Here is a 13,460-nt window from a genome sequence, read left to right on the forward strand (position 1 = left end):
CAAATAAAATGCACATGATGACATAATATGCAATGCATGACACGCAAGCACATGGCAAGGCAACAGCGAATAACTGAAGGACACCTGGCACATCGGTCTCGAGGCGTTACAAAATGTTAATCAAGAATTTGGAAAACAAGAAAAAATGCCAAAAAAGAAAATACAAAAATAAGAGAAACCGAAAAAAATGGAGAAAGAAACTAAAAACTAAAGAAAATAAGAAAAGAAACAAAGAAACAAAGGAAAACAAAGAAATAAAAAAATTGAAAGAAAACCAGTGCAAAAGAATAAAAACGTTGGAACCGAGAAGAAACAAAGAGAACTGATGAAAACCAAGAAATATACAAAGAAAAATGAAGAAACTAAGAAAGAAAAGAAATAAGTGAAAACCAATAAAAGAAAGATGATAATGAAAATGGAAGGGAAATTAAAACCCAGTTGAAACCCATAAACAAACAAAGAAAACTGATGGAAAACAAAGGAAATGGAAGAAAACTGATGAAGATACAAATAAAAATAAATAATATAGAAAAATAAAATAGAAGATGAAGTTAACGAAACGAGTGATGTGAATGAGTAAACTAATCTCTACTCTTAGTTGATAGGTCACGTTCCGGATTTTATTTTCGTCCCACCATTTTCGTCCGGATTTTTTTTGCTTATTTTTTTCGTCGGTTTTCTCGTCCCTTCCCCGCACGTAGAAAAAAACAGCCAGCGAGGCTCCCCTCGATCTATGTATTCTATCCTACGATCTCTCAAAGATGCCCCAGCCCCCAATACGAGCCGCTGCCGAGATCCAAGACGAGCCGCCGCCGAGATATGAGTCGATCCACCGCCGCCGAGGACCGAGTGGAGCCGCCGCCGGTGCTGGCCAGGCTCCCCACGATGTGCGCGCCGGGGGGCCGCTCCCGCTCCCGCAGCCGAGCATAGCAGCAGCGGCGGAGCCCCGCCGCCGACGAGCTCTCTCTGGCGGAGGAGGGCGGGGGCGAGCTCGCCGTCTCCCTCGCGCTCAACAATCTCTTCTCCCATGCCGTCGCCCGCTTCACGGCCTACTTCGGCCTCATGCCGCCATGCCTGCACTGCTCCCGCATCGACCGGCTCTTCAGCGCGGAGGACGTCCATCAGGCGGTAGGCAAGATCTCCGGGATGGGCCACTGCCTCCACCATCACCGCCTCTTCGTTGCCGCCGCCGCCGACATGTGCGAGGGATGCCTGTCTTCTTCAAAGAACGAGATGAATGAAGGATGCAGAGGAGACAGGCTCCATGGCGTGTTCCTGCTGTAAAGCTCTCGACCTCTCGTACAGGTACACGTTTCTTCTTCACGCGAGTTTGAGAACACACATACTACCGCGAGCCGGAGATCCATCCACCCAGTTATGGATCCATCAGGTACAAGCCACTAGCCGCCAGGTAATAGAGATTTCCCCTCTGATTTAGTTGGATTGGGGGAGGCTAGAGAGGCTTGCTTGTTGTTGTGTTTTCTGCGTGAGAGAGCAGAGAGAACTGAGAGATCACATGGATCCAGAGTATAGATGAGCTTTTGGTGTGGGGGTGGTGGTGGTGGTGGAGGTAGCACGGAGAGGATGGTCACTAGATGGAAGAGTGCAGGGAATGTTGCTTGCTACTGCTACTGCGTGTGCTATTGTGTTATTTTGTAATATTTCTGAACTGTTAGCGATATTGCCGCAGTGAGATGAGCTTATTATGTAATATATGGTCTTTTCCAGTGCATTGCAAAACTAACTAATAGTTTGTGATCTGACACCCTGGTAACCTCATGATTGGGTGGTGCATGCAGGCCACACCTCCGAGCTAGCCGATGCTTAGTATACGAGTGTTCTGCTGCATCCGGTGCGACCTCAAAGAATACCTTCGTCTAGCTGGCCATTGAGCACCTTAGGGACGACGAGGTGCAGTGCCTGGGGTGTAAGCAGTTCAACTACACGATGAAGTGAGTGAAGGGGTTAAGACGGTTGTGTTGTGCGTGCGCTGCTTGCTTGCTGGTGAGTGTCGCCTCTGTGACTAGGTGTTCTTTGTTGTCTATGCCCTCTGTAGTTTAAGGTGTTTGTTCTTTTATGCAATGCTCGCTCGCCCAGAGTATGTATGATCTTTACCATAGTACATTAGTTAGCTATAGGAGATGACATCTTTGTGCTTTTCTTCTTCCTGAACACGCATATGGATGTTTGTGCATTGGAAGTTTGGAACGGCATGTCTTTCGGATCAACTGTTCCCTGCTCTGACTTCGCCTTTTAATTTGACTGAATATCTACTTACGCTCTCCAAGATTGTTCATGTGAGTTTCTTTAAAACCTATTTGTGCACCCAGCTAGATCATACAGTTGTTAATGTATGGAGTTTTTTATTGGGTCTGTTTATCTCAGGGCTCTGACGCGCCGATTTCGTTTAGACAATTTTTAGAGCCGGTATTTACTCCAGGGAATACTCTTTATATTGTTCAATCTCGGTGTAGGTCTAATTTCTCGGAAACAGTTTCAGTCAATGCTGGGCCGAAACCTCTTAAACTCATTAAGTAGCGTTCTTCCTTTGTTGAAATCTCATTTCATTGATGATGTATTGCGCTGCGTGTTGGTTAAGATGAAGCAAGGAGAAAACCATTGACGATGTATTGTGATGCATGTTTCAGTCAACTTGTTGGACAACTGTACACGTATGTGTTTTTTCAAGCCCACTGATTTCAGCCTCTCCGTCTCCTTCAAGCCGGTGAGTAATTAATTGGTTAACTGAACATACTATTTGAGAAGGGACAAGGGAAGAAACCTCAACTATTCCCCTTAGTTCATGTTGTCTCTACCATTTACAATTGTATATGTAGTGCTACCTGAATTAAATTCTGGCAACTAAGCTCATGCAGTGCTTAAGATTAAATGGGATATAATGGAAATGCAGATGAGAAGTTCAGGGATATTCCTGGGAGTGCCTATTATGTGGCTCCGGAGGTGCTGAAGCGGAGATATGGAGCCGATAATTGCATATCGAGTGCTGGAGTTATACTCTACATTCTGTTGTCTGGCATTCCTCCTTTTTGGGCAGCAGGGTAGGTGCGTTCTCTGGCTGGTTATGTCAATCAATTTTGGGGCTGTGATGGATGCAAAGACTGGAAGGTGAATATAGTTATCCTACAGGAACCCTCCCTTGGTTTTAATTACCTGAGAATGAGGAAGGTCTATTTGATGTTGTTCTTCAAGGTTCTATTCATTTCTCATTTGATCCCTGGTCATCAATTTCTAACGGGGATAAAGAATTACTCCCTCCGTTCCTAAATATAAGACCTTTTAAATATTTTAATATGGACTACATACGAAGCAAAATGAGTGAATCTACACAATAAAAATGTCTATATACATCCATATGTAGTCCCTATTGAATTATCTAAAATAACTTATATTTAGAAACGGAGGGAGTACAACAAACAGGAGAATCAGACATAACTCTGCTATGTGAGTAGAGAACGTGAGTGCATATGCTTATTGGGGTCGGTCAACATGGTTCAGTTGGCATAACAAGCTCCAACGGACACAACTTTTCATGAAGTGAATTGATTGAATGCCCTTAGTAAGTTCTCGATAGAACCTCTTCTTACAAGGATGAGAAATGTTTTTCATTTATTTTGTGCAGATCCTCCTGTGAAGCATAAATTTCATTGTGTCCAAGGAGATATCTAATGCTGAAAACATGGGACTCGAAATGTATAGAGAGTCGGAGACACTGCTAAACTGTCATTTATGGGTGTCTACCAAATTCACTATCAACCACTGTTGTAGGACCGGCGGTATGTTAAAATTTATTTTGGTTTTATTAGTCCATGTAGAGATGCTATGCTCAGCTATTGATTTGACACTTGTGATATCCAATTACACTCCTGTGGCTTGTATGTTGCTCGAAGATGCTCACAAGTCTGGTTGGGAACGTTAACCTTTCTCTTAGGGACCATTATTTGAAACAGTACTTTGTCTACTACTCCCTCCCATGATATAGCTTAAAAAATGTTCTTATATTATGGGACGGCGGGAGTATATGCTAAGTTGTGTACTGATGTATAGATATCTGATTTTGTTCATTTTGCATTAGGTTGGGAGGACGTAGACTTAGAGCTATATATGATGATTCTACAAAAGATAATGTACTGGAAGACATGAGAACTTTTAGGATGCTACAATGTAAAAATATTTGGAAGATGGTATGGTTTGCCGGACCGGAACCAAAGCAAGAACGAGAAGGAGCTTAAGTAGGGCCATGTCGGGGTGTCACCACAATAGGAAATTGTTGCTGGTGCTAGATACCAGGGGAACCAAAAAATCTTTTTCCTACAAATGTAACCAACTTTTTGGGTCTAGAGGGACCAAGATGAGCAGGCCATCAACATCCTATTCCTGCTTATCTTTGTTTTCTTTGTATCTGTATTATTAATCTTGGTTTCAACTGGCGTGTTGAGTGCAATCTTCCGGGTGCAATCCTCAAATATGGGATGCCGTACTAGCCTTAATTCAACATCTGGATTGGCTTATGATGGCATGGAGTTCCATCATTTGGGCTGCTTGCGGCGGGAGTGTGGCCGGTGCTTGCGGCAGCAGCGAAGCGGCGTGCGCGAGCGCAGTGTAGGCAGTGGCCAAAGGCTCATCGGCCGCTGCGAGTACGCCGTTGGCACCAGGTTCATGACATTGTAAAAAAAATCTTGATTCAAGATAAATGAACCCTTTCCTATATACAATCAGCTTTTTATTGAAGGTTGCATTTGATGGTTTATTGGTTCGTCTGTGTTTCTAATTAACTTTATTAATTTTTAGGGTGGAAGAGCTTTTGAATTTAGATGGTAGTCGGATGAGTGGGCCAGGTACTTAGCAAAAGGTTTAGCTGCTTTTTTAGAACAGAGATGGAGCATGGGTTACCTACAAGATCCAACACAGAACGTGAAGTAGTGTGATTAAGTCCAAGAAGGGAAAAATGCTAGAGAGGGACCAGCCATACTTACCAATGGCCGCAGTTAACAATTTGGGCCTAATATTGGACATGAACTTAAACAATTTACAGTGTTTTTTAAGGCTGATTGTTGCTATGAAGAATGGAATGGCCATGCTATTGATAGAGAACACTCTCGGAAGTTGGATCTCTCTTTTTGTGCTATTATTGCTGAAATTAAGAGGCTCATTACAAGGAATTGTCAGAATTTGTGTACCTTGTAATAGTGACACGCATGGAGGTGTGAATTGAGTGATATTGATAGTATTTAGTAATGGATGGTATATGTTCTTTGGTGGCGAGCGATTTTCTGGTTTAGTATACACCACGACCGCCGAGAAAGAAAGAAGCCGGAGAGAGTTTGAATTTGTCGCTATTTGATGAAACCAGATGCCATCATGCTTAACAACGTATTTATGAATTAAAATAACAATTTGATAAATGTGTATATTTCTATTATTTCATGGCAATGCATGGTCATCCGGTGTTTGCCCGTAGCAACGCACGGGCATTCTATCACTGTCTACCATTTTGCCCACAAGAAAAATATAATTATGTACTTGTTTTCTATTTATTGCAGATAATATGCTTGGACTCACAAGTGCATCTAATGCTTCCATATGGAGGTTAGTTTTTTTAGTTCTTTCGTCATTATTCCTCTTTCATGTTCTTGATCCTTGAAGATACTTGCTAGATTTCTAGCTGATATTTTTTGGTAGTATAAGCTCGATGTATATGGCCTGAATATGACCTGATTCAGAGTACATTGTGTTCTGAAGCTTTTTACTGTATGGTTCTCTCTTGAAAGAATTCAAGCCATTGTTCAATGGGAGAGAACAGTTGTAATCCTGAAATAAATGCCGTACCTATTCAACAGCTGACACAATTGCCACTGAGATCATTATTTTCCTTTTTTCAGGTTTTCAACATCACAAATTTCATACTAATGGAGTGGAGGTACCAAAATATCTATTGAGGTAAAATCACTATATACATATTGTTTTCCCCCATTGCGTCAGGCGACATGCATCTGTTGCAAAGAAATAGGCATTACCTGCGTGCTTGCTTTTGTTCGTTTCTAGCCGGCAAGAATCCATCGAGTCTTCCTCTATGTGTGCAACCTTGCCAGCATGGGAATCAATCACGGTAGGGGAATCCAACGTTAAGTATGTGCAGTCTAGCCGGCAAGAATCCATCGAGTCTTCCTCTATGTGTGCAACCTTGCCAGCATGGGAATCAATCAAGGTAGGGGCAGCCAACGTTAAGTATGTGCAGTCTTGCCGGGATCCAATCTATTAACTCCTTCAGCCAGCTTTGCACTATGTGTACGACGTCCATGCTCGAAAGCACTTTGCAAGTGGATCATGCACGGCTCCACCGGCCTTGTGTCAACAATTCAAATCCTTATCTTATACTTCCTCTGTCTGAAAAAGCTTGTCCCAAGCTTGTCCCTTAAATGGATATATCTAGCACTAACTTGGTGCTAGATACATCCATTTGAGGGACAAGCTTTTTCGGACGGAGGGAGTACTACTAGATAGACATGTACTTTTTTATGCAATTCTTAATTTATATAAGCAGAAGAACTAATTATGTGAATTGAATATATAATCCCATGTGTAGGTGCTATCCAAGTGTTGTGATTATTTAGCACACATAACTTGCAGGGAGATAACTCTACAGTATGAAGACTTTAAAATACGAGTGCGTGTCGTTGGTGTTTCTGAAACCATCTTCCATCACGTCTAATATTTTTGTATTTCGTAATAGTAATTGTTCAACCTTTGACTGACATATGGATGATATTTGTAATATATATCTTTCTTCCATATGGCGGTAACATTATGATGAAGGTGGAACCATAGAGAGATGTGTATTTTTAATTGAGATATTTTCAGGAGTACCTTTGTGAAGCTGATATATCTTCCTTTTACAAGATATGGTTGCACTTGCTTCATCTACATAGGCTGTCTGGAATGCCATGAGGCCGGGATTGGTGTAGGAAATCTTCAAATCTATTATATTGGTCTCAAGAAACTTGCAATACATCAATGCATTATTATTTTTAATTTTTTTTCTGACACCACAGCTACCACCTCTTCACTAAATGACAGAGGTTGCCAGCAACTGCACATGGAAAGATTTAATGTTACATTATGTCTACTAATCAATAAGGAGGGAGATCAAATTACTGCTCTCAAATATTCACCTGATTGATTTTGAAAAGAGGGTTAAAAAATGGTGTTATGAATGAAGATGGATGGGGTTGAGGGCTGGGAGAAAGATGTTGTATTGCAAGATGAAGTTGGTTAAGAAGACTGGCGATTATGAGAATGAAGGACACAAACTTTTGAATTAGACCAATTGTTTGATCGATCATTTTTGTTCTCTTGAAAACGATATATGGTCAATTTTCGTATTCTGATGTGATTGAAGAATATAGGAGGGACAAAGAGATGTGCTATTGCCAAGACAGTTATGACTCTATTAAGGTATTCAGGTATGATTCTCCATGGTCATGCTTCTCCTATTCACCGGGAAGTTTATTGATGGGAGGGAAGCCACTTCTGCTTTGATGATTTCGTGGAAGTTCAGGTTAAAACACTTTCGTTCTTAAAGTCTGTTTATCAATTCTTTGGATAACCTATTTAATGATTGGTTTTGATTTTCATACAGCTAGGTGAATTTACAATACAAGTCAGATTATTTGCGAGAGAATTTCATTCCCTAGAATCATTGTCATTCTTGTTGCCTACAAGGTACTTGAAAAAAATGCCCGAGACATATCTTAAGGAGTATAATTCAGCACTAAGGCTATTATTACAACGATGGAATCTTTGTTGTGGTAGTTATGTCTCAAAATGCGTCGATCCCTATCGGCTACTGAAGTAAACTTATTTATTTTTTCTGTGTCGATTTCTATTGGCTTACTGATAGCTTATTTATTCTTTTCGAATTTTAATTCCTTGATCTTTGCCTCTGCCCATCTCCATATCACACAGAAGGTGCTCAGTGCAATGCATCATGCAGTGATTCCATGATAGGAATTAGGAACTGCTCATCATTTGAATGTTTCTACAATTTTCCTGCTTGTTAGAACATGTTTGATGTACTTACACATTAACAAAAATGACTTGTAACATTCATGAAAATATTTGGGTTTGGTCATCTACTTTTTTACTGTTTATTTACTCATGAAGATAGCAGATGTTCCTGTTTTTAAATATAGTTATCTGTGCTTCCAGTTGGTAGAGATCAAAGTATTAACTCGCCGATGTAGGGAAAAAGAGCTCTTTTATAGACACTACTAGCAGTGGATACAGGGTGAGCCTTTTTGAAATTGTTTCATAGAATAAGGCCCGTATAAGGTCTGGTCTTTTGGGTATACAATCCTTTCTTGAGATGAGCATTGGCAGCTCACATATGTATGCAGTAGTATATTTGACAGATGATGATGATCATTAGCAGCTCACATAAGGGCATCTCCAGCCGTTTGAGCCCCCCAGGACAATCGCCGGACCAAAAATGGCACGTCCTGGGGGGCAAAACTCTTCTGCCGGCGCCCCCAAGAATCCGTATCCCCAGCCGTTGGTGTCCTCAGAAGAATTGCGGGGCAAAAAGTGATTAGGTGGCAAGGAAAAAACGCGTGGGGGAGTAGGATTGGCCGTTGCTTCCGCCGGCGCTCCCAACAGCCCCCCAGCGTGCTGGGTTCGCCGGCGGAATTTTGAGGTCGTGGGGGGGGGGGGGGGGGGGGGGGGGGGGGGTGGGGGGGGGGGGGGGGGGGGGGGGCTTGGGGGGCACGGCTGGGCCATTTTTTGCCCTTTTTGCATCGCTGGCAGAGAAAAAAGGCTCCTTGGGGGGGCACCCGGGGGGGCGGCTGGAGATGCTCTAAGTATACAGTAGCATATTTGACAGATGAGCATTGGAAACTCTTCTAAATCCGTGTTTAGCATTTAACAATGAACTATGTAATTTAATCAATAGACTCACTTTAGTTGCCATGCTAACTGAAAATCTATAAGTCAAATGATGCGACTGTCAAGTGGAAGTTACTTATATTTTTTCTTACGTCACTTGAGAAGTTTCTTTTTAGCAAGCTTATTTAAGTGCAGCCGAAGTGTACTATGTTTTTTGGACGATCTCCATGTTTTCTATTGAGATCAGAGAGCGGCTGAAGTAGTGATGGGACTACACCATTTTTAGGTTCTGAAGGCAAAGCTTCTTACAGAGTTAGTCACATTTGTCAGTTCTGTTAGTAGAAGAAATCTTGATAGCTTGTTGCTTCTGCTCAGTGTGCTTGGTGCATAAATTGATTGCTTGCTGCAAATGTTGTTTAGTGTCCTATTTCATGGTAGCTGCGGATGCTATATATTTGGTGATTTTGTTGCCGGTATTTGGAGTGCTAGGAGAGTTTCTAAACTACTGTCACGGCATTATAGATAGGATAGTGAACCAATGTGACATATGTATAACATTTCATGTGAGATTCTTTGCAACAAACAGCATGAGCGAGCGGTCCATATATTATTTTCATCAAACCGTACAATTTTTTGGTTAGGATAGAAGGGTTGTTGGTTGCTTCAACAGTTAATAACGAGGGATCCAACAAGAAATGTCCTGCTAAGACGGGAAACCAAGAGGTAAGTGGAATGTCCGACAAGAAAGATAAGTGTGCGTCGTGGGGTGGGGTTTTCGTGTTGGGACCGCATGTTGGGATAATATATGGGTTGGATTTTGGGGGGGGGGGGGGGGGGTCGGACTATCCAGACGGTTAAATTTTGTGGAGCTTGCTCATGCTCGGATGTATGAGGAATAAGATTTGCCTATCATATACCCATTTGTAGTCTATATCATACTGCAAAATTCCATGAACATTTGGTCCACAATATATTTTTTGTTATATGGTTCCTGCCGAAGCGTGGATGTAGGTGGATGTGGGCGCTGTGGCCGCCACCAAGGTTGTAGGGGTCGCGCCCCAAGCTGCAAGTACGTGGTAGGTGCGTCAAAACTGACGAGGACACGGGAGCCGCACTGCAGCATGAGTGTTTTTCATAATTTATTTAGGCATGTGAAGTCTTTTTAATGTTCACATATATGCTGAAATTTTGACATTGAAGAACCAGCAATGGAGTTGTATGTAATTTCTTGCGAGAGCTATACCATTCTTTTTAGTACTAACTAATTCCATGAGTGCCAATGGTGAAATTTTCAGGCCTATGAACTGGATGATATTTTCATTGCTGGCAATCTTCATCAACCTATCTACGAGGACATTGATATACTAATTGCTGCACAAGTGTTCTCAGCACCGGCTAGCAAGAAGAGAGTATGATTGTTCAATGCTCATTGTTGTAAGCTTGTTTCACGAGGAGCTTCTCGGTGTTGGACATGTAGGGTGTGGATAATATAAATAAAATCTATTTGTTCATTCTTCTACTGTACCTCCGATTCGTCCCCCATGGTTCAGTAGAGTACAATTATGTGCTAAAGTATTAGGAAGTCATCATCTTATAAAACATATTGTTACCTACTCAACCCAGTAAGCAAATAAAGAGTGTGGTGAACTTAACACCTTTCTATCTTTATTTGTTGTTTCTCTTATTCATAGCGTCTTTTCCCCATTTATAAATCTAACGGTGGTGAACTTAGACTTTGTGTAAGGAGAGCCATTTTGTTTTCTTGAACTTAACAACTCTCTATATCCCTATTTACCCAGAAAGCTTTCAGACGATACTCACACCATCTGACTTTTTGAAACATATAAATGTTTTTTCAGATCTATTACAATCCAAGATTTGTTAATTAATCATATTATTTATACTCATAAGTAGTATAAAGTTACCCCGAAATTGTTAATATGATTTTGGATTATATATTATGATGTTGAAAAGGACGTTATTGGTGCCCATTAAAATAACAGTATGAAATAACCCTGCATATATTTGTTGGTTTTTAATTTAAGTCTTTCAACTCAACTGAAATTATTATTTGTACTTCCTCCATTCCTAAATATAAGTCTTCCAAGAGACTCCAATGTGAACTACATACGGAGCAAAATGAATGAATCTACACTTTAAAATATGTCTATATACATCTGTGGAAGGATCGATATGGTTGACTAAAGGGGGGGTGAATAGGCAACTAACAATTCTTAGCTTTTCTTTAGCAATTTAAACTTTGCATCAAAGTAGGTTGTCTAGATATGCAACTAGATGAGCAACCTATATGATGCAACACGAATAGGACCACAAGCAAGCAAGATATATGAAACAAATAAGCTACACAAGTAAAGGCACGAGATAACCAAGAGTGGAGACAGTGGAGACGAGGATGTGTTGCCGAAGTTCCTTCCCTTTAAGAGGAAGTACGTCTCCGTTGGAGCGGTGTGGAGGCACAATGCTCCCCAAGAAGCCACTAGGGCCACCGTAATCTCCTCACGCCCTCACATAATGCGAGATGCCGTGATTCCACTATTGGTGCCCTTGGAGGCGATGATCGAACCTTTACAAACGAGGTTGGGGCAATCTCCACAACTCAATTGGAGGCTCCCAACGACACCACGAAGCTTCACCACAATGGACTATGGCTTCGCGGTGACCTCAACGGTCTAGGATTCTCAAACACCCAAGAGTAACAAGATCCGCAAGGGATTAGTAGGGGGAATCAAATATCTCTTGGTGAAAGTGTAGATCAGGGCCTTCTCGACCACTCCCGAGCAAATCAACAAGTTTGGTTGGCTAGGGAGTGAGATCGGGCGAAAATGGAGCTTGGAGCAATAATGGAGCTTTAATGGTGGAAGAGGTAAGTCAACGGGGAAGAAGGAGACCCTTTATATAGTGTGTGAAAAAGATCCAACCGTTACCCACCAACCAGCCCACGGCCAGCGGTACTACCGCGCCTGGCCAGCGGTACTACCGCAAGGCCGCGCGGTACTACTGCTTGTAACCAAGCGGTACTACCGCACGGCAGTGCGGTACAACCGTACCGTCCCACGGTACTGCCGCGACCCCAGCACAGAAACAGACGCAGGCTGGGGCAGTACTTCCGCCCGCGCGGTACTACCGCGCCCCCCCATGCGGTACTACCGCAACGCAAAAGTTCCAGTCAGGGGGAAGGGGAGCTACCGTGCCTACTTCCGCAAATAAACGGAAGTAACAAAAACCCGACACAGTAGTACAGCCGAGGGGCGGTACTACTGCCTGACCGCATAGCGCGGTACTACCGCACGGCGAAAGCGGTACTACCGCGACAGGTGCGGATGTAAAAAATTACATCCGCTCCTACTACCGCAAAGGGGCGGCACTAGCCTGGTGGGCAGCGGTAGTGCGACTCCAGAGGAGCGGTACTACCATGAGCACCAGCGGTACTACCGCGCCACCGCGCGGTACTACTGTGGATGCCTACGGTACTACCGTTGATCCAGGAGCAGTACTACCGCAACCACAACAACAGCCAGTCAAAGGAGGCAGGAAGAACGGAGGAAGCTCCAAGAAAGAAGGAGGAGATAAAAGGAGACGTGTAGGTGATGATTCCACCCAAACCTTTCCAACGCGGACCCCCTCTTAATAGTACGACTTTCCTACGACTCAAATTCACCAAAAAGAAACGTAGAAAAGACGTCGTCTTCGTCAGTCTTCGAGGGGCACCCAATCGTCTTGTGCCTAGCAAAGAAGTGTCTGGAAAACTCATGGCACACGATTAGTCCGCAAATGCGTTGTCATCAATCACCAAAACACTTAGGGATAAATATGTCCTTACAATCTCCCCCTTTTTGGTGGATTGATGACAAAACGGGATTTGCACAAGGAAAAATACTATTAAGTAAAAGCAAACCCCTCCTCTCTATAATATAGACGGGCTCCCCCTAAATGTGTGCCACCTAGATGAGCACGAATACTAGGAACAGAGCTCCCCCTATATTATAGAGACAAGGCAAATTTATCACTAGACAAGATAGTACAAACATAAGATAACTAAGATAGATAGAGTGCATATGTCTTACACCATATGGAGAATAGGTCTCGAAGGCACAAACCGAACAAAAGCAAATGAGGCAAAGGAGGCAAACGAGGCAAACGAGGTCCAAACGACAAAGCAAACAAACACACCAAGCACGACACAATGCAAATCCCTACACTCTCTCCCCCTTTGGCATCGAGACGCCAAAAAGGCAGAGAGGACACCTACACACACGGGGTGGCTCAGGCAGAGAAGTCGTCCCACTGCTCCTCGTGCTCCTCGTCAGACTCAGCGGCGGGGATAGTCTCCTCGATGTCATCCTCTGAACTGGTCCACTTGTAGCCCTACTTTGACATCGAGGCAGCCTCAGGTGTGATGACGTCCTCAGACCCGCCAGACACATCCTCTCCAAAGAGTCTCATCACCTTCTTGTCACGGCGGCGACTCTCCTTGTCAGTCATGTGAGCCCTGTATTGTCCCTTCGCCTGCATGCAGAAGAGAGTCTTCATCTTGTCCTTCA

At 43.0% G+C, this 13,460-nt stretch overlaps 1 long non-coding RNA gene across 3 annotated transcripts; it reads left to right on the forward strand.

The window, feature by feature from the left end:
- The first annotated feature begins 727 nt into the window (after window positions 1-727).
- Window positions 728-10,566, forward strand: LOC125525334. 3 transcript variants are annotated; one of them, XR_007291256.1, is made up of 11 exons: window positions 728-1,411; window positions 1,800-2,004; window positions 2,649-2,725; window positions 2,912-3,063; window positions 3,148-3,210; window positions 3,641-3,794; window positions 5,562-5,607; window positions 5,901-5,958; window positions 7,425-7,576; window positions 7,658-7,740; window positions 10,194-10,566. It is a non-coding gene; the product is annotated as an uncharacterized LOC125525334 (long non-coding RNA). The 3 variants fall into 3 exon arrangements; XR_007291254.1 differs by lacking the exon at window positions 10,194-10,566 and having other exon boundaries at window positions 7,658-8,180; XR_007291255.1 differs by lacking the exon at window positions 10,194-10,566 and having other exon boundaries at window positions 728-1,305; window positions 7,658-8,180.
- The last annotated feature ends 2,894 nt before the right edge of the window (window positions 10,567-13,460 follow it).

The sequence above is a fragment of the Triticum urartu genome, chromosome 7 (genome assembly GCF_003073215.2).
Source record: "Triticum urartu cultivar G1812 chromosome 7, Tu2.1, whole genome shotgun sequence".
Taxonomy (NCBI): Eukaryota; Viridiplantae; Streptophyta; class Magnoliopsida; order Poales; family Poaceae; genus Triticum; species Triticum urartu.